This window comes from Pipistrellus hanaki (assembly GCF_964339955.1).
Source record: "Pipistrellus hanaki genome assembly, chromosome: 1".
In the NCBI taxonomy this organism is placed as follows: domain Eukaryota; kingdom Metazoa; phylum Chordata; class Mammalia; order Chiroptera; family Vespertilionidae; genus Pipistrellus; species Pipistrellus hanaki.
The window spans coordinates 82755069-82782252 of record NC_140503.1 but is presented as its reverse complement, the minus strand read 5'-3'; the positions used below and the strand labels follow the sequence as shown (position 1 = coordinate 82782252).

The window sequence follows — 27184 nt, the reverse complement described above, 5'->3', positions numbered from 1 at the left end:
CCTATATGTTCTCAAAAATTCTAGTTTAGCACTTCTTAGTTGGGATTCAGGAATCTGTGTTTTAACAACTCCACCAGGTGATTCTCATCATGAGAGAAGGTTGGGAAACACTGCACTAAGCCAAACAGGTTTCGGCACAAGTCCCCATCATTATTATTATTATTATTATTATTATTATTATTATTAATTCTCACCCGAGGATATTTTCCCATTGATTTTTAGAGAGAGTGGAACAGACTGAGAGAGACAGACAGAAACATCGACCTGAGAAAGACACATCACATCAATTGGTTGCCTCCTGCACATGCCCCAAACAGGGCTGGGGATCAAGCCTGCAACCGAGGTATGTGCCATTGACTGGAATAGAACCTGGGACCCTTCAGACAATCCTTTCACAATGTATACTAGTAAATAAATCACTAGGAGGTATACTTTAACCGACGCTCTGTCCACTGAGCCAAACCGGCTAGGACTCCCCAGTGCTTTACATGCATGTGAAAAAGTTTGGAAAACACTGGCTTCTATGGCCTCATGAAGGTGGACTAAAGTCAAGGTGCTTGAATGGATGTCCTCTGCCTCCTCTGATCTCCAAAGCTATGCCTTTATCTCCATTGAGATAGTGCTTTGCCGGTTGGCATTCAGAGTTGAAGTCAGCAGTTGGTGTGTGCCTCACGGCCTGGTCTCCTGGACCAGGAGCGTGCTCTAGCTTTGCCGTTCCACTTTGGTTCTGGCTGGCTGGTCCATGACACTCAGGCGGAGCTCTTTCACCTCCGCCTTCGGGACTTCCTTTGGCAAGCTTCCCGTTACACTCTCAGCCCTTCCTGGGCCATGTGTACACCACATTGGAACTAAGAGTGGTTTAATAAAGCATAACCTAAAAGGAAAATAGGGAGAGGTTAGTAAAAGGGTATACATTTTCAGCTATAAGAAAAATAAGGTCTAAAATCTGTTTTGGAAGAAGGCAGAATACAAATGAGTTGATTACCAAATCAATCAAGTAGTTATTGTCCACAGCTCAGCTGATTGAATAGGCATGTCACTTGTCCCCTGTGATACTGTGAATCAATGCCTTTACACAGTGTGTTTCATTTATATTAGTAAGTGCCATTAATTAATTAGTGCTCAATAAATGATTCCCAGTAGCAGAAAGATTAATCTTAATATGCAGATATGTTTTTCTGTATTTCTCACTCCTGCTATTTCCTGATAAAACAACAAACAGTTCATTAGTGAAAAAAGGAAAAAAAGGCTGAGTGTCTAAGGTAAAACACAGTGACGATAATTTATAACACTATGTTGGTAAAATTGAAATTTTCTAATAGAATAGAACTTAAATGTTTTCAATAACAAAAAAAAAAATATGAGGAGATGGATGTATTAACTAAATGGAGGGAATCCTTTCACAATGTATACTAGTAAATAAATCACTAGGAGGTACACTTTAACCATCTTCAATAAATCTGAAATTAAAAAAAAGGAAACCAAAACCTCAGAGAAAGCCTTGCTATGCCTGATCACACTGTATGTAAAAGTTTCTGGCCATGCCAGAGGAGGAGAAGGAGGCAGGGGTAGGGGTAGCTTAAGAGTTCTCTTTCTAGAATCCTAAATGGAAAACAGACCAAGCAGTTCTTCCTTCCTCTCCACGTTAACCTCAATTATCTATAGCAACCAAGGCCCAAGGGAGGGGGAATGTGACGTCCCATCTGATTTGTTCTCCAGCCTCTACCACCACCCTTCCATTTACCACCATCTCTGAGCTGTGGATTTTCCCCCTATTTTGACTGTGGTGATGGTTTCATGCGTTTACACATATGTTAAAACTGAACAAATGGTACATTTTAAAGATTTGTGGTTTACTGTACTATAATTATACTTCAATAAAGTTTCAAAATTATGTGATTTCTCTTTCATGTACTTCCAGGATCAGTTCAGCATTCTCATAGTTTTATAAAGATTCCTACCAAAACATCATCAACCTTGTTACCTTCTCAGCTGTTGTACTAACACAGCACAACGAAAGGTAGGAAGTTGTATGTCTCAGATGCTTTGTATTGATCATTAATTTATCTGGTTAATTTTCATATGTATGGGATATCCCTTTCGCTGGCATGGTACTAGATGGTCAAAGATAATAGGGTCCTACACAAGTTTGGACCTCTCTCTGGAAGAGAAGGTTCTGAGTTGGCTCCATGCTACATGTACCATGTAGTTTAGCAGAAACTAACTTAAGTATTTGATGTTTATAATGATGATGATGGTAATAGCTAATATTTATTGAGAACCTACTATGGGCCAAGTCTTAGGCTAAGATACAAGGGGAGGGAGGAAGTGGAAAGCAAAAGGGGGAAAGTGTGTGACATAGTTTGCAAAGATGAAAAAGACATCCTCACTACTCTTGAGGACTCACCATCCAGGGATCACACACACACAAACCAAGTTCAGTTTTGATGTGTACACAATGTAAAAGGAGCACAAAAGGTTTAGAGACTACTCCTTACTACAGAAATATAAAAAGATTTTATTAAAGGAGGGCTTAATTAAATTAACTCTTGAAATGTGAATGGGAATTTCCAGATAAATAGACATGATGATATAATGAGGCAGTACCATACACACATGTTCAAGTGCCAAGTGGAAGCAGGAAGTGCCAGCCAGCAAAGCCAGGGCAGTGCAGGAGAGGAGACTGAAAAGATGGTTTCAAGCCCTATACCTTTCTCAAGTATGGATTTGTTCTTTTAATTTTTTTAAATATATTTTATTTTATTTTTTTTACAGAGAGGAAGAGAGAGGCATAGAGAGTTAGTTGCTCATCGATGATGAGAAAATCACTGATCAGCTGCCTCCTGCACACCGCCTACTGAGGATGTGCCCGCAAGCAAGGTACACGCCATTGACCGAAATCGAACCGGTTTTGGCTGGATTTGTTCTTTTAGAAGTAAGGGGGTCATTGCAGGGTTTTATCAAGGAATGTGAAATAACAACCATTTGGGTTTTTATAAAAGAGGCCTGGTGCACAAAATTCGTGCATGGGATGGAGGTCCCTCAGCCCAACCTGCACACTCTCCAATCTGGGACCCCTCAGGGGATGTCCTACGGGCCTCCCTCTGCAGGAGGTGACCAGGCTGATCAGAGGAAGGCGCTGCCCCCGTCACCTTGCTGCTGCTGCCACCAAGGTGTTTTCATCAACATGAACTCCAGTTCCTTCACACACACAAAAAGGCAACTTCCTTTAGACATTTTCAAGATGTCTCTTTCATAGGATATGACATTTCTTTCTTTTTTTTATCCTCACCTGAGGATATTTTTCCAATGATTTTTAGAGAACATGGAAGAGAGAGAGAAAGAGAGAGAAACATCAATGTGAGAGGGACACTTCAATTGGTTGCCTCCTGCGTGAGCCCTGAGTTGGGCCCCGGCCAGGGAGGAACCTGCAACCTAGGTACATGCCATTGACCAGAATTGAACCTGGACCCTGCGGTCTGCAGGCTGTCTCTATTTACTGAGCCAAACCGGCTAGGGCAGGATATGACATTTCTTAGCCCCTCCAGCAGCGGACGTTTGTTTTATCCTCCAGGAGTGAGGTGGAAAGACCCTAGATCACCTTCTTGGATTCTTACTATCAAGTTACCAAGAACACTGTGAGTGGTGTAAGGGGAGCTTAGCCAATGAGCGGTCAGAAAAGATGTTTCCTCTGCAGCTCACACACAGAGTTGGGACTACTGGTGTGCTGCCACTGGCAGGCCCTGTGTCTGCAGGCCTGCTCGCTGGCTCACCTTGGTGCCTGGCAGCCAGGCCCCACTCTCTGCGCCTGCCTCACCCTCCCCACCAGGCTGCCAGCCTTGCTGTGATAGGAGCCTGGGGGCCACGGGGGCTCCATGCATTTCAGGGACCCAGAGGTGCTCCATGCATTTCCTGGTGACTGGTTGTCTGTCTGGTTGTGATGCCCCCAGGCTATTATCAGTATAGAAGATAATCTGGTTACAGTGCATGAGAGACACAGAGAAGATTAGAGACAAGATAGTTTTGAATCTATTGAGATAGTCTAGCTAAAAATGCTTAGGGCCTGAACTAAGGTAGAGGCAGTGAGGGTGAACTAAAGGCCACAGATTTAAGATATTTCAGTATCAGACGTTCAGGATTTAGTGACTCAATCGATGTGTTGATCCAGAGCAAGGGAGATGATGAGAATGACAACAATGATGAGGATGAGGATTTAATTTTGTGTCTAGTTTTCTTTTTTTAAATATATTTTATTGCGTTTTAACAGAGAGGAAGAGAGAGGGATAGAGAGTTAGAAACATCAATGAGAGAATCATCGATCAGCTGCCTCTTGCACACCCCTTACTGGGGATTTGCCCACAACCAAGGTACATGCCCTTGACCGGAATCGAACCTGGGACCTTTGAGTTCACAGGCAGACGCTCTATCCATTGAGCCAAACCGGTTTCGGCATTGTGTCTAGTTTTCTTAAAGTGGCTGTCTTTTCACCTTGCTCCCATAGTGATCAGAATTACCTCTATCTCAAGACTCATTATACTGTATCATATTTGTCTGTTCTATTGGGTGATAAACACCTTGAAATCAGTAATTATACATCTTAGTTCAATTTCAAGTGGTATGCTCAATTAGAATTTGATTGACTACAGTGGCCTTATCTGAAATAAACAGAATAACTCTAAGCTTTCTAGAATGGAACACTGGATGGATTGTTATGCCTTTAACCCATTTATCTCCCCTTTAACCATCTCTACCTATCCCAAGTATGCCAAACTCAAAGGCTAACATGGGCCCAAATAAACAAGGTTTAAGTTTATGTGGGCTGCAAAAAAACCAAAAGCTTCAATTTTCATAGAAACGTAGGTTTATTTTGATAGAGACATGCTGAATACAAAGGGCTGAAATAAATGAGTAATTCTTAACATAAAATAATAGAACTTTTTAATAAAATTAATATTTTTTCTTGAATATTAACTTATCAGACACTAAATAACTGCACAAATTAATAAGCATAACGCAAATAAACCTATGTTTCTTGATCTCTGAAATTGAAATGTTTCCTGTTGTGCACACCAAACAAGTGAGTACAAGACTCATGATGTGGAAATCAGCTGCTAAAATATTGGCCGCTAGAATTAGTAGAGAGAAATGGTGTGCCTGCTTGTAAGATGCTTAAGGGAAAGGAATGCAATACAATTATAGTAATCAGTCATAAACAAATGTATTTTGTTATTAACAACCTATATATATAAAGCAACCGGTAGCTATGATGTGCACTGACCACTAGGGGCTTAATGCAGGAGTTGCCCCCTGGTGGTCAGTGCAGTCCTACAGCCAACCTCCTGCAGGCAGCTAAACTCCCACTACCCCCCCCCCCCCCCCCCCCCCCCCCCCCCCCCCCGCCACGGGCCAGGACTGGGTGAGATGGCCTTGATCAGCCCTGATTGCTGGCTAGGCCAAAGGATCCTATCCGTGCATGAATTCATACACCAGGCCTCTAGTTATGTATAACAGGATATTGTAAAAATTAAGTTATGAAATTTTTATTAAAATGTTTCTTATATATTGTTATATTGGTTGGGCCGCAGAAATATTCATACAGTCCACAGGCCATGAGTTTGACATGCTTGACCTACCCACCCTCTTTCCCTTTGGCTGTCACCACACTGTTGTCTGTGTCTATGTGACATATATATATATATATATGGGGGGTTTTGTTTAATCACTTCATCTTCTTTCATCCAGCCCCCCAACAACCTTCTCCTTTGACAGCTGTCAGTCTGTTCCAGGTTTCCATGTCTCTGTTTCTATTTTGTTTGTCAGTTTATATTGTTCATAAGATTCCATTTATAAGTGAGTTCATATGGCGTTTGTTAGGCCATCTGTTTTTAAAGGAAATTTTAAAATATATTGGAAATATGAGTACATGAAATGTGTAATTTATTTTTGAGAAATAGCATGACCACTTTTATTATAATAGAACACAATACCATTTTTCAACTTATTTCATCCATCCCATCAATGTCAGGAAATGCACTTCTGGTGTTTTGTGTTCAGTTCTCAGACCTGGGGAAAAATAAAGTCTCTCTGTTGGAGTTATTTTTCTGCAGTTATTTTTGCCTTTGGCCAAATCAAAGTCACATCCCTTGTGTGCAGAAAACCTGCTCTCTGCACACATAGTATTTTTAGATGTTCAGTTGATTACCTTCCATGCTGATCAGTGCATCCATCAGTTACTTAATTTTATTCTTTTTTAATATGATTTTTTATTGATTTCAGAGAGGAAGAGAGAGATCAAAACATCAACGATGAGAGAGAATCATTGAGTGGCTGCCTACTGCTTGCGCCCTACTGGGGATCGAGCCTGCAACCCCAGGCATGTGCCCTTGACTGGAATCAAAGCTGAGACCTTTCAGTCTGCAGGCCGACGCTCCATTCACTGAGCCAAACCAGCTAGGGCAATTACTTAATTTTAGAATACCAATAATTTTTTTTTTTACAAATCTTTGAATTTTGTAAGTAACCAAACAAAACATGTACATTTATTATAGATTGACTTTTAAATCATTTTCATAAATTTCTGCATTTTAAATGTGAGAAATAGCTGATGTTCAAATTCTCTAAAATTCCTTTGAGGATTTTGTTTTTATTTTTCATGTGCCATATATAGATGACAGAGCTAATTCAACTGGAAAAAAAACACACCAAGAAATCAGGCTTAAACTATAAGTCAGGTAAATATTAGCAATAGTTATCAATAAGTCCTGCAATCCATTAACCCATTAATTTAACTAACATTTATTGAGCTTCTGCTACATGCAGAAACTGTTAATTATTAAACATACAAAGCAGAAAAACCATGGTCCCTACCCTGGATTTTACTGGTTAGTGGGGAGCAGACATGCCAATAATCAGAACCCAATATGATAAATACAATAATGGATGTATGTAAAAAGTTCAGTGGAAGCATCGGGAAGCCAGGGGAGCTTTCACAGAAGAGACCACAACTGAGCCGATATGTGAAGGATGAGAAATAATTTTCTAAGTAAACAAATAGAGGGAGAACCTTTTAGGTAAAGGGAATACATTTACCAAGAGCATAGTGTGTTTGTGGAAATATAAGTGTTTTTCAGAATTGCTTTAGTAAAATTTCAAGTTGGAGAATTCCAGAAAATGAAGTCAGAAAAAAAGTGTCACTAAGTGTAACATGGATGGCAAACTTGATACTACATACTTTACCAAAAGGGTTGGATCATTGAGATTCTGATAGGCCATGCCAAGCAATATACCTTTTATCCTGTTATTGAAGGGCAATTGCTGAAGAATATTGGCAAGGGCATAATATGATCAGAATTTTCGTTTTCTTAATGGGAAAACAAAATTAGAAATGAAGAAACTGGAGGCAACAAAACAATAAAAATAGCATTTAGCATTTATTGAACACTTACTATGTACCAGACATGACACTAAACTCTTTATAGTCTCTCATTTAATCCTCCCAACAAACTAATGAGGTCAGAACTATCTTATCAACCATTTTACATGGAAGTAAACTAAGTCTGAAACTGTTAAATTATCTTCCCCAAGGTTTCACATAGTATGTGACAAAGACAAAGCCAAGGTCCATCTTACTCAACCAGTCTTAACCATAATACCATGCTGTCTCTTACTGCAGTTAAGAAGAGGCTATTACAATAGCCAAGGGTAGAAATGAGTCCTGAACAAAGTCAGTAGCAGTGAGGATGAAGAACTGGGCATAGATTTGACTCAAACTAAGGGAGGTGGAAAATGGATGAGATTTGGTTAGTGATTGAATATGGAAAATGAAGGAGTTGAAGAAACTAAATGGATGGTGAATGGTGCTACTAATCAGTAGATCAGCAATACAAAAGGATGAACAAGTTTGGAAGAGAAAACTTAGTTTAGCTTTGAATTCATTGAGTTAGAGGTACCTGCAGGCATTTAAGTAGAACAGTCAAGCAGGCAATTATAGATACTGGTCTGAGGCTCATGGGAGAGGCAAGGGAAAGAATACCTATAGCAAAACCTATGGGGCCCAGCTCATTTTCTATGGGGTGGGGCGGGGGCAAGGAGAGAAGACGGTGTTTTGAGGAGGTGGGTAGAAAGCAAATTATCAGAAAGCTCTGATCAAGCAGAGCAGGCAGAAAAAACTGGGCCATTACTTCTCTCTCTTCCCAACTCACTATAAAACACACATGGCTAGGGTGGATCAAGAGAAGTAACATTAGCCTGGGGTGGCTCATTAGTTGAGTGTCGATCTATGAACCAGGAGGTCATGGTTTGATTCCAAGTAAGAGCACATGCTAGGGTTGTAGGCTCTATCCTCAGTGTGGGGCATGCAGGAGGCAGCTGATCAATGATTCTTTATTTTTCTCATCACTGATGTTTCTCTCTCTCTCTCTCCCTTCTTCTCTGAAATCAATAAAATATATATTTAAAAAACCTATGAGATCAACCAAAGGACTTGTATGCATGCATATAAGCATTACCAATGGACACAGACAATAGAGGGGTGAGGACATGTGCTGGAGGGTGGGAGCAGCCGGGGAGAGGTCAATGGGGGGGGAAAAGAGACATATGTAATACTTTATTTTTTTCATTGTTTTTGGCATTTATTGTGCAGTACTTCAGACACCGCCAGCACTCCATCTGCTGCTGTCTGCCCTTGATCTATGGGGTCTGGGTGCAAGGCACAGGCAGGACAGCAAGGCCCTCTACTTCCAGATCTTTGATGCAAGTCTCCCCTTGTCCCTTAGTGCCCCATCTCCTGGGGGCAGCAGATGAGAAAAAGTTGGAGGGTCCCTTTTCAGAGCTACTAGAAAGTACTCTGAGGACTTGTGAGCTGAGAGCAAGCACAAGGCCCACCACTCCGGCCCCGTGCAGAGGTCAGGCAGCTGCAGGAGGACCTCACCACAGGCGAGCTTCAGCGGCTGGTGTGAGATGTTGGCAGTTGCTACTAAACTACATACCAACAAAGTTTCTCGAAGGCAGGTGGGAAGGTTTCATGGAGAACCCGATGCTTCCTTCAGGCAGACAGGCCAGAGTTAGATTTTCATCGACATATGTAATACTTTAAACAACAAAGAATTTAAATAAAAATAAACAATAATAACTGAAAGAAATATAATCAGGAGCATATATAGGACTAAAATCCAATACCTTGACTTCTTCTTGAACCTAAACTGGCCTTCCTGAAGACACAGGACATGTCACCATTGCGGTGTAATTATAGCATCCTGCATTAACAAGTGGACTGAAATAGTTTTCACACAAGGACTCACTGAAAGCTCATCTGCACTGGAATTGATGCACAAGGGGAAATAAAAAGAAGGCTATGGGAAATTCCCATAGGTTTTGATAATAAAGTCTCCTTTTTTTTTTTTTAAAGGTAGACTATACTTCTTTTAATTCCCCCATTGAATTAAGAGTTATCTATAAGTATGTTTCTTTTACTAATATGTTTTTATTTTTTTATTTTTAAAATATATTTTATTGATTTTTGTACAGAGAGGAAGGGAGAGAGATAGAGAGTTAGAAACATCAATGAGAGAGAGTCATCGATCAGCTGCCTCTTGCACATCCCTTACTGAGGATATGCCTGCAACCAAGGTACATGCCCTTGACCAGAATCGAACCCGGGGCCCTTCAGTCCCCAAGCCGATGCTCTATCCATTGAGCCAAACCGGTCCCGGCTTTTTACCAATATGTTTTTATTGATTTGAGAGAGGGAGAGAGAAACATCAATGTGAGAGAGAAGCATTGATCAGCTGCCTCCTGCAGTTTGCCTACTGGGGATCAAGCCCACAGCCCTGGTTTGTGCCCTGACGGAATAAAACCAGTGACCTTTTGGTGCATGGTATGGCGCTCAACCAAACTGAACCATACCAGCCAGGGCCATAAGTATGTTTCTTAATTATCAAGAAAATATTTTGGTTGACATTTTTTATTAGATTCAGAAATTATAGCATGCAAATCTTTAACACATTGAAATTGTTAAGGTTGTCTGTGTGGCCAAATATTTGAAAATGTTCCATGGATATGCTAAAAAATTATATAGTCTCTATTTGAAGGATGTAAGGTTTTATAAGAATAGTCAATTATATTTATTGACTAGAAGCCCAGTGCATGAAATTTGTGCATGGGGGGAGGGTCCCCTCAGCCCAGCATGCACCCTCTCAATCCGGGATCCCTCAGGGGACCAGGCCTAAGTCGGCTGTCAGACATCCCTCTCATAATCTGGGACCACCAGTTCCTAACTGCTCACCTGCCTGCCTGCTTGATCGCCCTTAACTGCCCCCCGTGCCAGCCTGATCACCCCTAAAAGCCTCTGCCTGCTGGCCTGATTGCCCCTATCTGTCCCCTCTCCTTCCCCCGCCCCCCGCAACACCGGCCTGGTCGCCCATAACTGCCCCCCCCCAATGCCTCTTACTGCCTCCTCTGCTGGCCTGGTTGCCCCTAAATGTCCCCCGCCCCACCGGCCTGGTCACCCCAAACTTCCCCCCTGGCCTTGTTGCCCCCAAAACCCCCTGCCAGCTTGGTTGCCCCCCAACTGCCCCCTTGCAAGCCTGGTTGCCCTCAACTGCCCCCCCGCTGGTCTAGTCATTCCCAACTGCTCCCCCCACTGGCTTGGTCACCCCCAACTGTCCCCCCCACTGGCCTAGTCACTCCCAACTGCCCCCTGCCAGCCTGGTCACTCCCAACTGCCCCCCCCCCACACTCACACCAACCTGGTCACCCCTCACAGCCCCTTCTGCTGGCCTGGTCACCCCACATAGGGTGTCCTGACCAATTTGCATATTACCCTTTTATTAGTATAGATTATATTATCCAATTATGTCTTACTTTTTGTTTAGTAAACTCTTTTCTTACTGTCTACTAGATGTGTTCAAGCATCAAAGAGGTGTATTGTCATTCTTCTACACTATAATTGTATTTTTATCAAATTCTGGTAATTGTGTGTGTGTTTTTTATAGCAAAGGTGGAAATTTATTGAGAAACAAGCACAGACTCCCACGTGGGAGGGGGAAATAGTCCCTCTTATAGGTTTTAAACAGTTGGGCTCTTTAGGATATTTAATTTTCCCCACCGCTAGCACCAAAGAAGAGTTCTTTATTTTTTTTAAGTTACATTCATTATGTATTGCTAAGCAACAAATCACCCCCCAAAAGTTGGCAGCCTAAAAAAATAAAACAAACAGTATTATCTCTAGGTTTTTGTGGTTAGGAATACAGGAGCAACTTAGCTAAGCTGGGTGGCTCTGACTCAGGGTCTTTCATGGTTATGATCAAGATAACATCCAGGGCTGCTGCAGTCATGTAAAAGTTTGCCCGGGACTGGAGGAGTCACTTCCAAGGTGGCTCACTCATGTGGCTGTTCCTCCTCATGTGGGACTTTCCAGAGGGCTTCTTGAGTACCCTCATGATACGGCATCTGGCTTCCCCCAAGTGAATAATCTGTGAGGGGCTGAGTCACAATATATTTTATAACCCGAATCTCATAAGTTATGCACATCACTTCCACCATATCCTATTCTTTAGAAGCAAGTCACTAAATCTAACCCATATTCAAGGGGAAGAGAATTAATCCCCACTTCTAAGAGGGAGTATTGTCAAAGAATTTCTAGACATATTTTAAAACCACCACAACAGTATTGTCTCCAAACTTAATTTTTCAGATCTGTGCACTATTAATTCCTGCTTCTTCCTTCCAAAACAGTACACATGCAAAAACATACTATACTTGTATACAAATGCAAGACAATATATAGAATTTAAGTAAAACTCTTTTATGTAGATTGTTGGAATTTATTGGTTACTCACAATATACTTTACATTTATTGGGATAAAAATAAATACTAAATCATCTTGACTTTGAACTGACTCTAATGCTCTGTTTAGAGCATGCAGTCTAAGACTGTTTAGTCATGCATGTGCATAATTGACATACAGCATCCCAGTATTCTTATGTAAATATACTATATGAAGATTTACTTTAGTATAATTATCCAGAAATATTTACTAAATCCACTTATGGAACTTGGCAGATGGCATACAAAGCATTTTAGACAGTATTTGAGTGGGAAGGGATTAATCACAGTCAGACTAATGAACAAACATTGAGCTGGCATATGTGTTAAGAATTAACTCAACAAATAAATGCTATTGAGTGCTTACTATATGCCAAGCACTATAAACCAGAAATCACAATATAGCATAGTAAGTTCCGAAATAGATGTATGTATAATATGCTTTGTGATCATTGAAAGATGATGCTTGTCTACTTAGGTAGATTTCAGGAAGGCTCTTTGAAGGAGGTGACATGAGCTGAATGAGTACTAAAGGATGAGAAATATAAAAGAGGAACACAGGTAGCTACGGAAATAGTAAGGTAAAAGGCAAAGGGAATTAAATATTGTTTAGTACTCTTGAGCATAGAATGTATGTAGACTGGTGACCAGAGATGAGACTGGCAAGGTAGGCAATGGCCCCAGATCTTACAGTCTATTTTATGCCTTCCTGAGAGGGCTTGAGGGTTAAAACAGAACAGTGACAGCAGGGAATAGATACCTATTAAGATATGTTAGTTACCATTTTATGAGTAATCTGTGAAGGATACCAACAAATAGTAATTTTTTTTTCTTTGACAATCTACCTGCAGCTCACAGAATCAGCCTTTCTCATGATGCATCAGTTAAGTAAGTATCTAAGAAAACTTAACACACTACTGTAAATTAACATTTTAAGAATTACTTGTATGTAGTGAAACTCATCTTTTACAACCTCTCTAGACTAAACTAAAATTGTAAAGTAGGCAAAGTTGGTTATTCTTGCTCTTCCACCTCCTTCTCTCTCTATTCTCATTTTGGTTCTATGCTCTCCTAATGTACATGCCTCCACTCCCCTTCCAGGTAGGACTACCTCTTCTCTCCAGGTAGCTTTCTGGGATCTGGATTTATTCCTTTCCCCTCTCTCTAGTCAAACATGCATTATTTGTGCCTTCTGAGCTTCTTTTTCTAATGATGATAAATTAGTTCACTGTGGTATTAATGACTTACTCTGTTACTCCATCCTAAGGATATGTGCACTGTAATCAATGAAATCTCTAATGATGCAAAATAAAGGCCAATGGATATAAATATTTTTTTGGCCTAGGGACCTTCCAGCCCTCAAAGCTTGGTGGCCACCCTATTCTGTTGATGTTCTGTTCTAAAATTTAAATAATATTTCATGCACATAAATAATTCCTGATGAAACATACATACCAACACCATATTTTAAATACTCAACAAACCAAATGAGGTGTAGATAGGTTTTATAAATCCTAAACTGAGAAAAATGGCTGGGCACAGTGAAGTAGTATGAGGTGGTAAATGGCTTGGCATTCTGACTGAGCTTCCTAGAGAAGAATTTTGAGCTAGGCAGTGATGAAAGCCAGTTGTCTGACATACTGAGTGATCCTGGGCTACAAAGATGCTGAAGGATAAACTGACTAACCCAGTATTAAGACAATTTCAAGAAACAAAAGTGAGAGAATACTGATTTTCATAGTTTTATATAGTGTTAATTTCTAACTCCCTTTCCCTTCTGCCCCAACCGTACTACAGAGCTACAGAATCACTTTTTAATAGCAAATGCTCTGAATACCTTTTTATTAAAAATCTTAGCTCAAGCTGAAACCGGTTTGGCTCAATGGATAGAGCGTTGGCTTGGGGACTAAAGGGTCCCGGGTTTGATTCCGGTCAAGGGCATGTACCTTGGTTGCGGGCATATCCCCAGTAGGGGGTGTGCAAAAGGCAGCTGATCGATGACTCTCTCTCATCGATGTTTCTAATTCTGTATTTCTCTCCCTTCCTCTCTGTACAAAATCAATAAAATATATATTTTAAAAAAATTTTAGCTCAAGTAGATGAAAACTCCACTCATGACTTGAAGCTTCTCTCCTATTACTCTCATATACACAGGATTAAATACCTTTAGCTATACCTAGGACATTTCAGGCCAGAGCACAGTAAAACATAGCTAACAATACCAAACTGGCCCTGCCCATTGCACCCAGGTCGCATTCCCTTACCTTACACGAAAGAACACAGGTTCAAGGCCTTTGACTTAATCCTCTCCTTGCTTCCCAAGACTCAATTGTGGGCGCATCATGTCCATTCCACCATTTATCTCATCTCTTTTTTCTGCCCTCAATTCCTTAGTTCTCTGGGTGGTTTTTGTTTTTAAATGTAAAGACAAAGGACATACACCCAAAGGTTAATAAAATAGAATTAGGAACCAAGAAACCAGAACAAAAGAATACAAATGTGATGAGATAGATATGGGGTAAACAGTTGTAATAAGTTTTGCATTTATTTATTTATTTATTTATTTATTTATTTATTTATTTATTTATTTTTAAATATATTTTATTGATTTTGTACAGAGAGGAAGGGAGAGAGATAGAGAGTTAGAAACATCGATGAGAGAGAGGCATCGATCAGCTGCCTCTTGCACACCCCCTACTGAGGATATGCCCGCAACCAAGGTACATGCCCTTGACCAGAATCGAACCCGGGACCTTTAAGTCCCCAAGCTGACGCTCTATCCATTGAGCCAAACCGGTTTCGGCTATTTTTTATTTTTTTTTTAAATAAATCTTTATTGCTCAGATTATTACACTTGTTTCTCCCCCTCCCACCCCCAGCTCCCTTCCACCAGGTTCCTGCCACACCCTCTGCCCTTACCTCACCGCCCGCCCCCCCCCCCGCCCCCGCCATTGTCCTCATCCATAGGTAATACGATTTTAATCCAGTCTCTTTCTGCACCCCCACACCCTTTTCCCCCTGATAATTATCAATCCACTCCCTTTCTTTGCCCCTGATTCTATTATATTCACCAGTTTATTCTGGTCTTCAGATTTTTATTTTGTTTTGTTTTGTTTTGTTGCCAATGCAAAAACTAAACCACATACATGTTATTTTCAAAACTTGAATGTCAAGAGCAAAACTCTGGCTATTAAATAATAACAACAATGCCAATGCAAAACAACAAAATGAAAAATCAGAATTATGGACGTATTAATATTTTTAGCTACTAAATGAGTCTCTTTTGTTGCTGGTGTAGATTTACTCAGAGTCCTTGGACTTGCTGCACAAGACTTTGCAGAAGACTGAAAGCTAACAGATGCTAGCATGAGCAGGAACATGATTAAAGAAGTAGCTTCCACTTCAGTCTTTAATTTCTTCAGATGACTCCATGTTGGCACCTCAGTCCCTTGGGTAGCCTTAAGTTTTGCATTTAGATGCTATGTTCTTGTGATTGGGATGGAATATGAGGAGAAATAGAGTAAAGAAGGTAGTAAGACTGTTGCCCTGAAGACTGCTCAGAAGTTTATATTTAATTCATTGGGCAACATTTTAATGGTTTTGAGGACAAAGATGATATTATCAAATCAATAACTGCTGATCACCTCTAAGAGCAGTATGTAACACAAATGTCTTAAATAGCTACCAGATGCAGATGTTCATTAATGATTTGTGGCCTGCACAGTGTCCTTCATATTGGAGTAGAAAGAAGTATGCATAGATGTAAAACACATTAAAAGGGAATTTATTTACCAAAGTGTCTTGAGAAACTACTATGCAAACCTACTACTATGTGTTGGATGTTAAGGGGATACCAAGATGAATAGAGCACTGCTCCTAACCTCAGTTGTGTATCACATCAGGAAGAAAAGACAAGGAGACTTGAAGAATGGCACAACCATATGCTGTCACCCCCAACTTTTTTCAAACTCAAAGCTATTTTCTGGTCTGGGCAGTAGGTAAAAAAAAAAAAAAAAATGCATTAAGAAAACTAGATAGTTCTCATGTTTGCATGACATTGTGAATGAACTTAATGCCATTCTACTGTACATTTAAAAATGGCAAAATGGGAAATCTTAAATTATATGTATTTTACCACAATAAAAATGCATTAAGAGATTTGGGAACTGGCGTGGAATAATATGACTTTTCCCTGAAATGCTCTTCAAACCTTCTCTAATGAGTCAGGAGAGAATATGTATCATACGACTAGGTGTTAACTTTTCTTTGAATGTTGCCTAAACCTGAACAATGTGGGAGCAATCTTTGGAGATAATTTGGGAGTCAACAACCACATTACAGTAGGTCCTCAGGTTATGCTGGAGATCCGGAGATCTGTTCTTACAGCGCAACGTAACACCATTTTTGCTGTAAGTCGGAACCCACCTACATAAGCACCCACATCACTCACATGGAGCACATACACAGCAGTAATGAAGAGAAACAATAAAAAAAAAAGTTAAAAGAAAGATAACAATTCCTGACCTTTACCTGTGATAAATAATAAAAAACATAATGACGGGATTTTTTTAAATTTAATAAATCTTTATTGTTCAGATTATTACAGTTATTCCTCTTTTTACCCCCACAGCTCCCCTCCACCTGGTTCCCATCCCACCCTCTTCCCCTACCTCCCCCCTACTGTCCTCATCCATAGGTGTATTATTTTTGTCCAGGCTCTTCCCTGATGCCTCACACCCCTTTCACTCTAAGAATTGTCAGTCCACTCCCTTTCTATGCCCCTGATTCTATTATATTCACCAGTTTATTCTGTACATCAGATTTTTAATTCACTTGATTTTTAGATTCACTTGTTGATAGATATGTATTTATTGTTCATAATTTTTATCTTTACCTTCTTTTTCTTCCTCTTCTTAAAGAATACCTTCAGCATTTCATATAATCCTGGTTTGGTGGTGATGAACTCTTTAGCTTTTCTCATCTGTGAAGCTCTTTAACTGACCTTCAATTCTGAATGATAACTTTGCTGGGTAGAGTAATCTTGGTTGTAGGTTCTTGCTATTCATCACTTTGAATATTTCTTGCCACTCCCGTCTGGTCTGCATAGTTTCTGTTGAGAAATCAGCTGACGATCATATGGGTGCTCCCTTGTAGATAACTGTTTTTCTCTTGCTGCTTTTAATATTCTCTCTTTGTCTTTTGCTCTCAGCATTTTAATTATGATGTGTTTTGGTGTGGTTCTCTTTGGATTCCTTTTGTTTGGCATTCTGTGAACTTCCTGGACTTTCACCAGATAGGGAAAGTTTTCAGTCATTATTTCTTCAAATAGGTTTTCAGTATCTTGCTCTCTCTTTTCTTCTGGCACCCCCATAATTCTAATGTTGGTATGCTTGAAGTTGCCCCAGAGGCTTCTTACACTATCTTCAAATTTTTGGATTCTTTTTTCTTTTAGCTTTTCCAGTTGAGTGATTTTTGCTTCCTTTTATTTCAAATCTTTGATTTGATTCTTGCGTTTCTCTAGTTTGCTGTTGGGCATCTGTATAATATTTTTATTTCAGTCAGTGTATGTTTAATTTCTGGTTGGTTCTTTTCCATATCCTCGAGGGTCTCTCTCATATCCTTGAGGGTCTTGCTAAATTTATCAGCCTTTTCTAGGAAATTCTTGAAAAACCTTATAGCTGTGGTTTTGAACTCTATCTCCAGTTGTTTGTTTTCCTCCATTGATCTGTTTCTTTGTCTGCATTTTTGCTGCTTCCCTGAGTTGGTAGGGTAGCTTTGTGTGTTAGGTGTTCTATATGGGCCAGTGGCTTGATCTCCCCAACCTGAGGTGGACCTTCTTGGTGCACCCCTTTGTGGACTGTGTGTACAGCCTTGTTGTAGTTAAGTCTTGATTGTTGTGGATATCAGTGGGAGGAGTTGACCTCCAAGCCAATTGGCTGTGAGGATCAGCTGTGTCTATGCCAGGAGACAGCCTTATTCGACTAGACTTGCAAAATTGCAAAAGCCTCTGTGCTCAACTTGGATGGAGTGGAGTTTCAGTGTGGAGCCTACGGCCTAGGCATCCCGTCAGCCCCACCCTATGAGGTTCCTGAGTCTCAGTGTCCTTTGGTACTCGCTGCAAGCACCTCTGAGAGAAAGGCGCCCTCGAATTTTGCCCGCTACCAGACAGGGTAGTCTCTCCCCCAATGAATCTGGATTCCCAGATTCTCACTCGGAATTGGGATTCAGTGCAGTCAGAGCTGGGATTCAGTGCAGTCCGGAGCTTTTGTCTCCTTCCTGCTAGGGCAATCCAGCGGCACAGTCAACAGTCCGTCCTCTGTGCGTACATTCACGTGTGCACCTCTGGAGCTCTGTCTTTCTACCTTACAGCCCACATTCCCCCAGTATGAGCCTGGGTCCCCAGGGTCTTGCCCAGAACTGGGGTTCAGTGCCGTCAGAACTGTGGTTCAGTGCCGTCCAGGGCTTTTATCTCCTTCCTGCTAGAGAATGCCAGCCAGGCACTCCGCTGCCCCCTCCTTTCCAGCTCCATCCTTTCCGCATGCGCGGACCCATGTCTTCGTACCTCAGGCTTTTACAGCTCCTCTCATTTTCCTTGTAGTTTTCTCTTTCCTTCTAGTTGTAGAATTTCTAGTCAGTCAGCTTTCCTGTGGTTCTGGATGATGTCCATTTTGTCTTTTAGTTGTATTTTTTAAATTGTTGTGCAAGGCTGCAGTTTAGGTGTTTACCTATGCTGCCATCTTGGTTTCTCCCATGACAGGACTTTTCAAAAATATATATATTTTATTAATTTTTTTAACAGAGAAGAAGGGAGAGGGATAGAGAGTTAGAAACATCAATCAGCTGCCTCCTGAACACTCCCTACTGGGGATATACCTGCAACCAAGGTACATGCACAGGAAGTTTTTTTTAATAAATAAATGGGAGATGGCGACTAATCACGAAATGATGTATGTTGAGTCCCACGTAACCCGAGGACTGCCTGTATATGGAATCTGGTGTCAGAAATGCCAGGATATTGAACAATGCCTGTGCTGCCATAGGACCTCTACTTCTCTGTAGTTTTGAGAAGTAGAGGTCCTATGGAAAGTAAACACTCTTGGTCTGGCTATCTTGAAGGTAACAACTTTAAAACAAACACTGTTTTATTATGGGCAAAAGGATTTTTATGTTCTCAAAATATATCTGCAATGAATAGAAGTACACAAACAGGTATAGAGTTTGGCAGGTACACTTTGTGTCTTCCCCTGGTCCATTCTAAGCTGTGACAGCACAATTATGCTCAGCAGAAATGGGTTTCTACTTTGGCTCCTACTGAAGGGAGACCCTAACTTTTCTCTACTGCCAAGCCTTCTGGCTTTTTAAGTCCCAGGCCTATCTCAGCCGTGCCCCCCCCCCCCCTTTTTTCTACCTAAATTAATGTGTTTCTCTACGTGATAAGCTGTTCTCTGCCTTCCTATCCAAGACTGTTTGCACTGGTAATCTTTTATTGGACCCAAAACCTATTTATTTCTACTGAATCAGATCATCGGTGCTAATTGTTGTCCACCAATGAAACTTGAACTAGTAGCTTTAGTTATCTGCATATATAAACACACTCAATTGACAAAGGAAGGCAGCAACAGTTTCGCCATACATCACACAGGCTGACCCCTCAACTCTGGGGCTTCATTTTTTACCCTCATATCCCAAGTAAACGAAGGCTATTTGACAAAATACAAATGTCTTGACTGAAAATTTGTTTCTTGAAATAGTTTGTTAGAAGTAATGTTTTATATTTTTTAGAAATAATGCTTGTATCATAAACATAGTCCTACTTCTTGCCAGAACATTTGTATTCTATGAAGCTAGATATTTTGGTTATTTTTTATTTGTTGGCTATTTTTTTTAAATCAATCTTTATTGTTCATATTATTACAAAGGTTCCTCATTTCTTCCCCCCTCCACCAGGTTCCCACCCCACCCTCCGCCCCCTCCCCATCCCCCATTGTCCTCATCCATAGGTGCAGTTTATGTTCAGTCTCTTCCTCCCTCCCTTTCCCCGATAGTAAATCCCTTTTCAGAGAGTAAATCAGTTACTTAGCATTTTCTCATATCAATAATACCTCCTCATGCCCAATGATACATTTCACACAAAAGACATTTCCAAATAGGTCAACCAGCCTCATCCAGGCCCCATCCAAGGCACTCACAGATCAACACCCCAGCCCTATACTAACTCAACACATCCAGATCTAAGCCTTCATCACTTGATTCAGCAGACCCTCAAATTCCCACAAAAGTTTCCAGCCATGTCTGAGAGGCAGCCGTGGGGCAGGGGCAGGCGAGGAGTGAGCTGTTCCGGGCCTGGCTGCTCCGGGCCTGGCCTCTGTTGCTCTGGTTTGTTCCACAACCAGCTGCTCCGGGTCTGGTCACTGCTGCTCTCGACCTAGTTGCTCTGGACTTGGCTGCTGCTGCTCCGGGCCTGGCCGCACCCGACCCGGCTGCTCTGGGCCCGGCTGCTTCGGGCCTGGTCGCTCCAGGCCTGGTCGCTCCCTGCCTGGCAGCTGCTGCTCCGGGCCTGGCCGCACCCGACCCGGCTGCTCCGGGCCTGGCCGCTCCCAGCCTGGCAGCTGCTGCTCTGGGCCTGGCCGCACCCGACCCGGCTGTTCCAGGCCTGGCCGCTCCCAGCCTGGCAGCTGCTGCTCCGGGCCTGGCCACACCAGACCTGGCTGCTCCGGGCCTGGCTGCTCCCAGCCTGGCAGCTGCTGTTCCGGGCCTGAGTTGGCTATTTTTTACACAGAGAGGAAGGGAGAGAGATAGTTAGAAACATCGATGAGAGAGAGTCATCGATCAGCTGCCTCTTGCACACCCCCTACTGGGGAAATGCCCGCAACCAAGGTACATGCCCTTGACCGGAATCGAACCCGGGACCCTTCAGTCCCCAAGCCCACGCTCTATCCATTGAGCCAAACCAGTCCCGGCTGTTGGCTATTTTTTAAACCAGGAAACCATTTATCATCAATAATAAATGCTGAAAATAAAAGTTACAAGAATTTTTAAATCATAAGGAATCATATTCAAAGAATAGACTACAACCATAGAGAATAAACTAACTTGATATTAATCTGATATTCTAAAGAGATCCTTTCTTATGTTCTCTCTATACACCATGATTGTATTATAGCTATGCATTGTTGTATATATCAAGATTAGTCCCTGTCCCTAAAATAGAATTTATATGTGATTTCCCTTATATCCCTGTTTGCTTCCTTTCCAGGTAACTTCTAAAGAACTGAACAATAAAATTCATAACATAGTGTCCTGGGTTGTAGCAGCAGTGACCAATATTCACATGTGACCAGTATACCCAGCCATCACAAGATATTAAGAAAAGTTGAAAAATGTTACATACCCAATGACTGATGGCTCCTTCCTCTTTCCAGAGAGTTCAAGTTTCTGTATCACATGTGTTGAAACAAATGAAAAAAAAAAGTAAGATATGTCAGGCAGAGCCTTGTGCAAAGGCAGTTGACAAGTTAGTAGAACAACCAATGGCACCTTTAAAACCATCTTATGCCCATAAAAAAAATAACATTTGTGCCCTAACTAGTTAGGCTCAGTGGATAGAGTGTTGGCCTGTGGACTGAAGGGTCCCAGGTTGGATTCCAGTCAAGGGCATGTACATTGGTTGTGGGCACATCCCAGTAGGGGGTGTGTGCAGGAGGCAGCTGATCTATCATTCTCTCTCATCGATGTTTCTAACTCTCTATTCTTCTCCCTTCCTCTCTGTAAAAAGTCAATAAAATATATTAAAAAATAACATTTGTGGAGAAACATATCATAAGAAAGAAAAATCTAAAATTTCTGAGGTCATGCCCCCAGCACCAGTACTGAGCAGGGGGACCTCAGGCCACATCCCCTGCCCCGGCACCAGGCCAGGGGTCCTGAGGCTGCATCCCCCACCCAGCGGGGCTTGACAGGGAACCTGAGGCTGTGCCCCCACCCGGCGGAGCTTGGCAGGGGTGGGGCTGGCAGGGTCTGGGTCTCATGTGATTTTGAGGTTCATGTGGGTGGGTGGGGACTTGACTCTGGGTCCTGTGGCACACCCCAGACTCTGACAGAAGAGAGATTTTCATATACATTTTACTAATTTTCTTTCATCTCTGACACTTCTATTATAGAGAAAGGACAAATAGCAACATTAAAATATTTCCTCTAATTAATTTTCTTTTAATGTGCACGAATTTCGTGCACCAAGCCACTAGTAAATAAATAAAAGGAGCGTGTTCTCAGCGTGCTTATTGTTCATTGTCCTGTTCATTGTCCTGAGTGGCAAATGAAAAGGTTTCGTACTCACCATGCTCCTCTGGGCGCACAAAGGCTTGGCGAAGAGGCAGCACAATCACAGCGACCCAGAAGTGCCAGGAGGGGCTTTCCCGAGAGGCCTGTTCACATGCTGGATGAGAGCCAAGCCCTTCCAATGGTCACGCTTTCCCTGCAGAGCACCTGCCCTCTGCTGGGCTTCCTGGTCACTGGCATTGTGGCATTTTGGGCCTTCAAGCTGCTCTTTCCTAGTTAAGAAGGAATCTTTTCAGTATGACAACCAAGTGTCTCTTAGGCAGTACACACTGCCAAGCAGCAGTATAAACAGGACCCAGTTTTTGAACTGTCTCCTCATATAAACCTGTCAGTTCAGTTTATTAGTTTCTGGTTACCGCTGTAACAAATTAACACACATTTGTTAGCTTACAGTTCCCAGGTCAGGAATCTGTTCTCACGTCCACTGGCTAACATCCGAGCAGCAGCAGGCCTGGCTCCCACAGGAGGCTCTGCGGAGGGTCTGTTCCCTCCCTTTTCCAGCTTCCAGAGCCGCCTGCCGTCCTTGGCTTATGACCCTTCCTTGTTCACTCAAACTCTTGCTTCTGTGTCATATCCCCTAATACTGCTCACTCCAGTCTCCCGCCTTCCTCTCATAAGGACTCCTGATTGTACCATTTGGGCCCACCCAGAAAATCCAGGATAATCTCCCATCTCAAGAGCCTTATTTACAACTGCAAAGGCCCTTTTGCCATGGAAGGTAACATATTCACAGGTTCCAGAGATTAGAACATGGACATCTTTGGGGGCCACTATTCACTCTGCCACACCCAGGCTTCTGCCACGTGAGTAACAAAAAGACCATTGGACCAGGAGTGAGGATAACCAGATTTCATTACCGGCTGCTCCACTCCTTCCCACTGGGTAAACTCAGGCAGTTCCCTTTGCCTCTCCAAGCCTAAAATTCTTCATTTGTAAACTAGGGATAACATCTCGCTCACAAGGTTTACTTTAATGTATGGAAAGCTCTTTCTAAGCCTAGTAACTAGCTCGGAGTAAGCATGCAGTGAACATGCTGGAAGAGGGATGTCAGCATGGGGAGAGACAGGATGAGCAGTTAGAAGGCCATGAGCAGTGCAGACGGAAGATAAAGAAGTGCTAAGTAAGGGAGGCAATAGCAAGAATGGAAAGCAGGAGCAGGAAATAAATGAAAAGTGTATATGAATCCAGATTTACATATTTCCTTGAGACTTAGGATTAAAATGGTTCTAATTTCCCACAATCACTGGGCTTTAGCTACAACAATAATAAAAAAAGAACTAATCTCTGCTCAAATACCTTAAAAAAACAACAACACCAAAACATAGAAATATCAACTTGCAGGTTACAGCTAATAGGACGTACAAAGGCACAGAAGCACATAACTGGCAAGAAAAGGGAACAACATGTGGTCTCTGTGGTTGATATGAGAGAGGACAAACTGTTTCAGGCTGTCCCACACCAGCAGCTGGCCTGTGTGCCAATAGGTTGTGTGACCTTGGGCAAATAAGTCACCCACTCTGTGTGCCTTGGTTTCCTTAACTGTGAAATGGAGGTGTTAATAGTGCCTTTCGTATAGAAATGTGTGAGGATGAAACAAGAATCCATGTGATGCATTTAGCACAGTACTCAGCATTTAAGGGCCCCATAAATGTTAGCTGGTATCATCATTGCTGAAAGATGCCCAAGAAGGCTAGTCTGTCTCCTCCCACTTCAAGGAGATAGGATTCTCCCACCCAATCTTGCCCTGCCCTTTTTCCCAATCCTATATAATAAAAGGTAAAAACAATCCTATATAATAAAAGGCTAATATGCAAATTGTCCCCTCAGGAGTTCCACCGTGACACCAGGAGTTCTATCACTTGCTATTACATGTGCTGACCACCGGGAGCCGGGGGAGAGGGGCATGGCATGGAGCATGGTGGGTGACCAGTGTCAGCAGCTGAGGGAGCGAGGCAAGGTGGAAGTGCGGAGGCAGGGAGGTGGGAAACCTGATCGCCCTGATTGGTGGCCAGGCCTAGGGACTCAACCCATGCACAAATTTGGTACACCAGGCCTCTAGTATGAATAAAAGCAAATATATAGCTATATATATTATATATATTATACACGGAATGGCCAGATTATTATGATATCTGAACACAAAATAATCTGGCTACTCAGTGTATATCCTATATAAACCTATATAATAAAAGGCTAATATGCAAATTGTCCCCTCGACCAGGAGTTAGACCAGCAGGCAGGCCAGCCAACTGCCCGTGTCCCTTCCCCCTGGCCAGGCTGGCTGGACCCCACCCATGCACAAATTCATGCACCAGGCCTCTAAAAAACAAACAACAATCTTTTTTTTTTTTTTTTTTTTTTTGAGTGGCCAGATTGTTGTGCGTTCAGAGATCATAATGACTGGCCACTCAGTGTGTGTGTATATATATATACACACACACTGAGTGGCCAGTCATTAGAGATAATGTGGCCACCACATTAGAGATAACTATATATACAGATATAAATACATTTAGACGTACACAATGTATATAAAGATATATAAGTATATATAAAAATATACACATATAAATATACACCACATTTTTGTGTGGTCTGAAAAAGGCCTTTCCAAATTGATGGCTGAGCTGGAATAGGGAAGGGGAGTTTTGAAGAGGTTTTTCCTTTTGAAATTATTTTCATTGCTACTTCATAACTGTAATTTTGCTACTGTTATGAATCATAATGTAAATATCTGTGTTTTCCGATGGTCTTAGGCTCTACAGCAGTGGTTCTCAACCTAAGACCATCAGAAAGCACAGATATTTACATTATGATTCATTAATAGTAGCAAAATTACAGTTACGAAGTAGCAACGAAAATAATTTTATGGTTGGGGGTCACCAAAACATGAGGAAATGTATTAAAGGGTCATAGCATTAGAAAGGTTGAGAACTGCTGCCCTAGAGTCAGTGCACCCAGTGGACAGCTTCAGACCATAGCAGATCACAACTCTACACATCCACAAGGGTCACACTCAAGAGGCAGACTCAGCACCAAGGTCACTGATGCAAGTCCTGCTCCATAGGGTGTCTCCTGCACAACACATCTCCCACTGTAGTCATAGCTGGTCCTCACGGCCAATTGGCCTGGGGGTCAACTCCTATCAGTGAGGCCAACATCAATCAAGGCTCAACTACAAGACTGTGTACGCAGCCCACACAGGGGTGCACCTAGAGTTCCCAACTCAGGTGAATGGGGAGGTTGAGCTACTGGGCCCTATAGGACACTTAGTTACACAAGGCCACTCTATCAACTCCAAGAGACATAGCAGCTCTACCTAATACAAAGAAACAAACACAGGGAAGCAGCCAAAATGCGGAGACAAAGAAACGTGCCACATATGAAAGAAATGGAAGCAAGAAAACTACTGTATACAGAGTTCAAAATCATGGTTATAAGGTTACTCAAAGATCTTCATGAGGCTTTCAAGGACCTTAGTGAGAATGTCAAAGACATGAAAAAGAACTAGTCAGAAATTAAGCATCCACTAACTGAAATAAAGAATAATTTACAGGAATTCAACAGTAAAGGATTTTAAGAATCAAACCAATGATTTGGAATATGAGGAAGCAAAAAACATCCAATCAGAAGAACAAAAAGAAAAAAGAATAAAAAAATATGAAGATAGTGTAAAGAGCCATTGGGATAACTTTAAGTGTACCAACATTCACATTAAAGGGATGCCAGAAGAAGAAGAGAGAGAGCAAGATATTGAAAACCTATTAGGCTCTAGCCAGTTTGACTCAGTGGATAAAGCATTGGCCTATGGACTGAAGGGCCCAGGTTCAATTCCAGTCAAGGGCACATGCCTGGGTTGCAGGCTTGATCCCCAGTAGAGGCCATGCAGAAGGCAGCCAATCAATGATTGATCTCTAATCAATTGATGTTTCTATCTCTCTTTCCCTCTCCCTTCCTCTCAGAAATTAAATAAATGAATATATATTTAATTAATTAATGTATATTAATATATTGTATATTACTTTAATCAATATATATTAATATTTATTTATTTATTTAACATATATATGACAAATTTGAAGAAATAATGACAGAAAACTTACCCTACCCAGTGAAAGAAGTAGACTTACAAGTCTAGGAAGCCCAAAGAGTTCCAAGCAAGAGGAATCCAAAGAGACCCACAGCAAGACACATCATAATTAAAATGCCAAGGGCTAAAGACAAAGAGAGAATCTTTTTTTTTTTTTTTTTTTTTTGCATTTAAAAAAAAAATAAATCTTTATTGTTCATATTATTACAAAAGTTCCTCATTTTTTCCCCTCCACCAGGTTCCCACCCTACCCTCTGCCCTTCCCCCACCCCTATTGTCCATAGGTGCACAGTTTTTGTTCAGTCTCTTCCCGCACCCCCCACTCCTCTTTTCCCTGAGAATTGTCAGTCCACTCCCCTTCCGTACCTCTGATTCTATTATATTCAACAGTTAATATTGTTCATCAGGTTTTTTAATTCCCTTGGCTTTTAGATTCACTTGTTGATAGTTACATATTTGTTGTTCATAATTTTTATCTTTATTTTCTTCCTCTTTCTAAAGAACCCTCTTCAGCAATTCATATAATTCTGGTTTGGCGGTGATGAACTCCTTTAGCTTTTTTTAATTTGTGATGCTCTTTATCTGGCCTTCGATTCTGAGTGATAGCTTTGCTCGGTAGAGTATTTTTGGCTGTACGTTCTTGTTATTTATCACCTTGAATATTTCTTGCCATTCCCGTCTGGCCTGCATGGTTTCTGTTGAGAAATCAGCTGACAATCGTATGGGTGCTCCTTTATAGGTAACTACCTTCTTTGCTCTTGCTGCTTTTAATATTCTCTCTTTGTCTTTTGCTCTTGGAATTTTAATTATGATTTGTCTTGGTGTGGTCCTCTTTGGATTCCTTTTGTTTGGAGTTCTGTGTGCTTCCTGGACTTGTAAGTCTAATTCTTTCACCAGGTCGGGGAAGTTTTCTGTCACTATTTCTTTCAGTA

General features: G+C 41.5%; 1 long non-coding RNA gene across 4 annotated transcripts in view; it reads left to right on the top strand.

Annotated features, from left to right (window-relative positions):
• LOC311618097 overlaps positions 1 to 27184 on the top strand; it is a 39393-nt gene that overhangs the window by 4905 nt on the left and 7304 nt on the right. For 2 of the 4 annotated variants that reach the window (XR_014794230.1, XR_014794232.1), the window contains 3 exons: positions 223 to 343; positions 1922 to 2020; positions 12676 to 12712. This is a non-coding gene — a long non-coding RNA (uncharacterized lncRNA). Of the gene's footprint in view, positions 1 to 222; positions 344 to 1921; positions 2021 to 12675; positions 12713 to 15122; positions 15422 to 27184 lie in introns of those variants that run through there. The other 2 variants (XR_014794233.1, XR_014794231.1) reach the window with 2 other exon arrangements.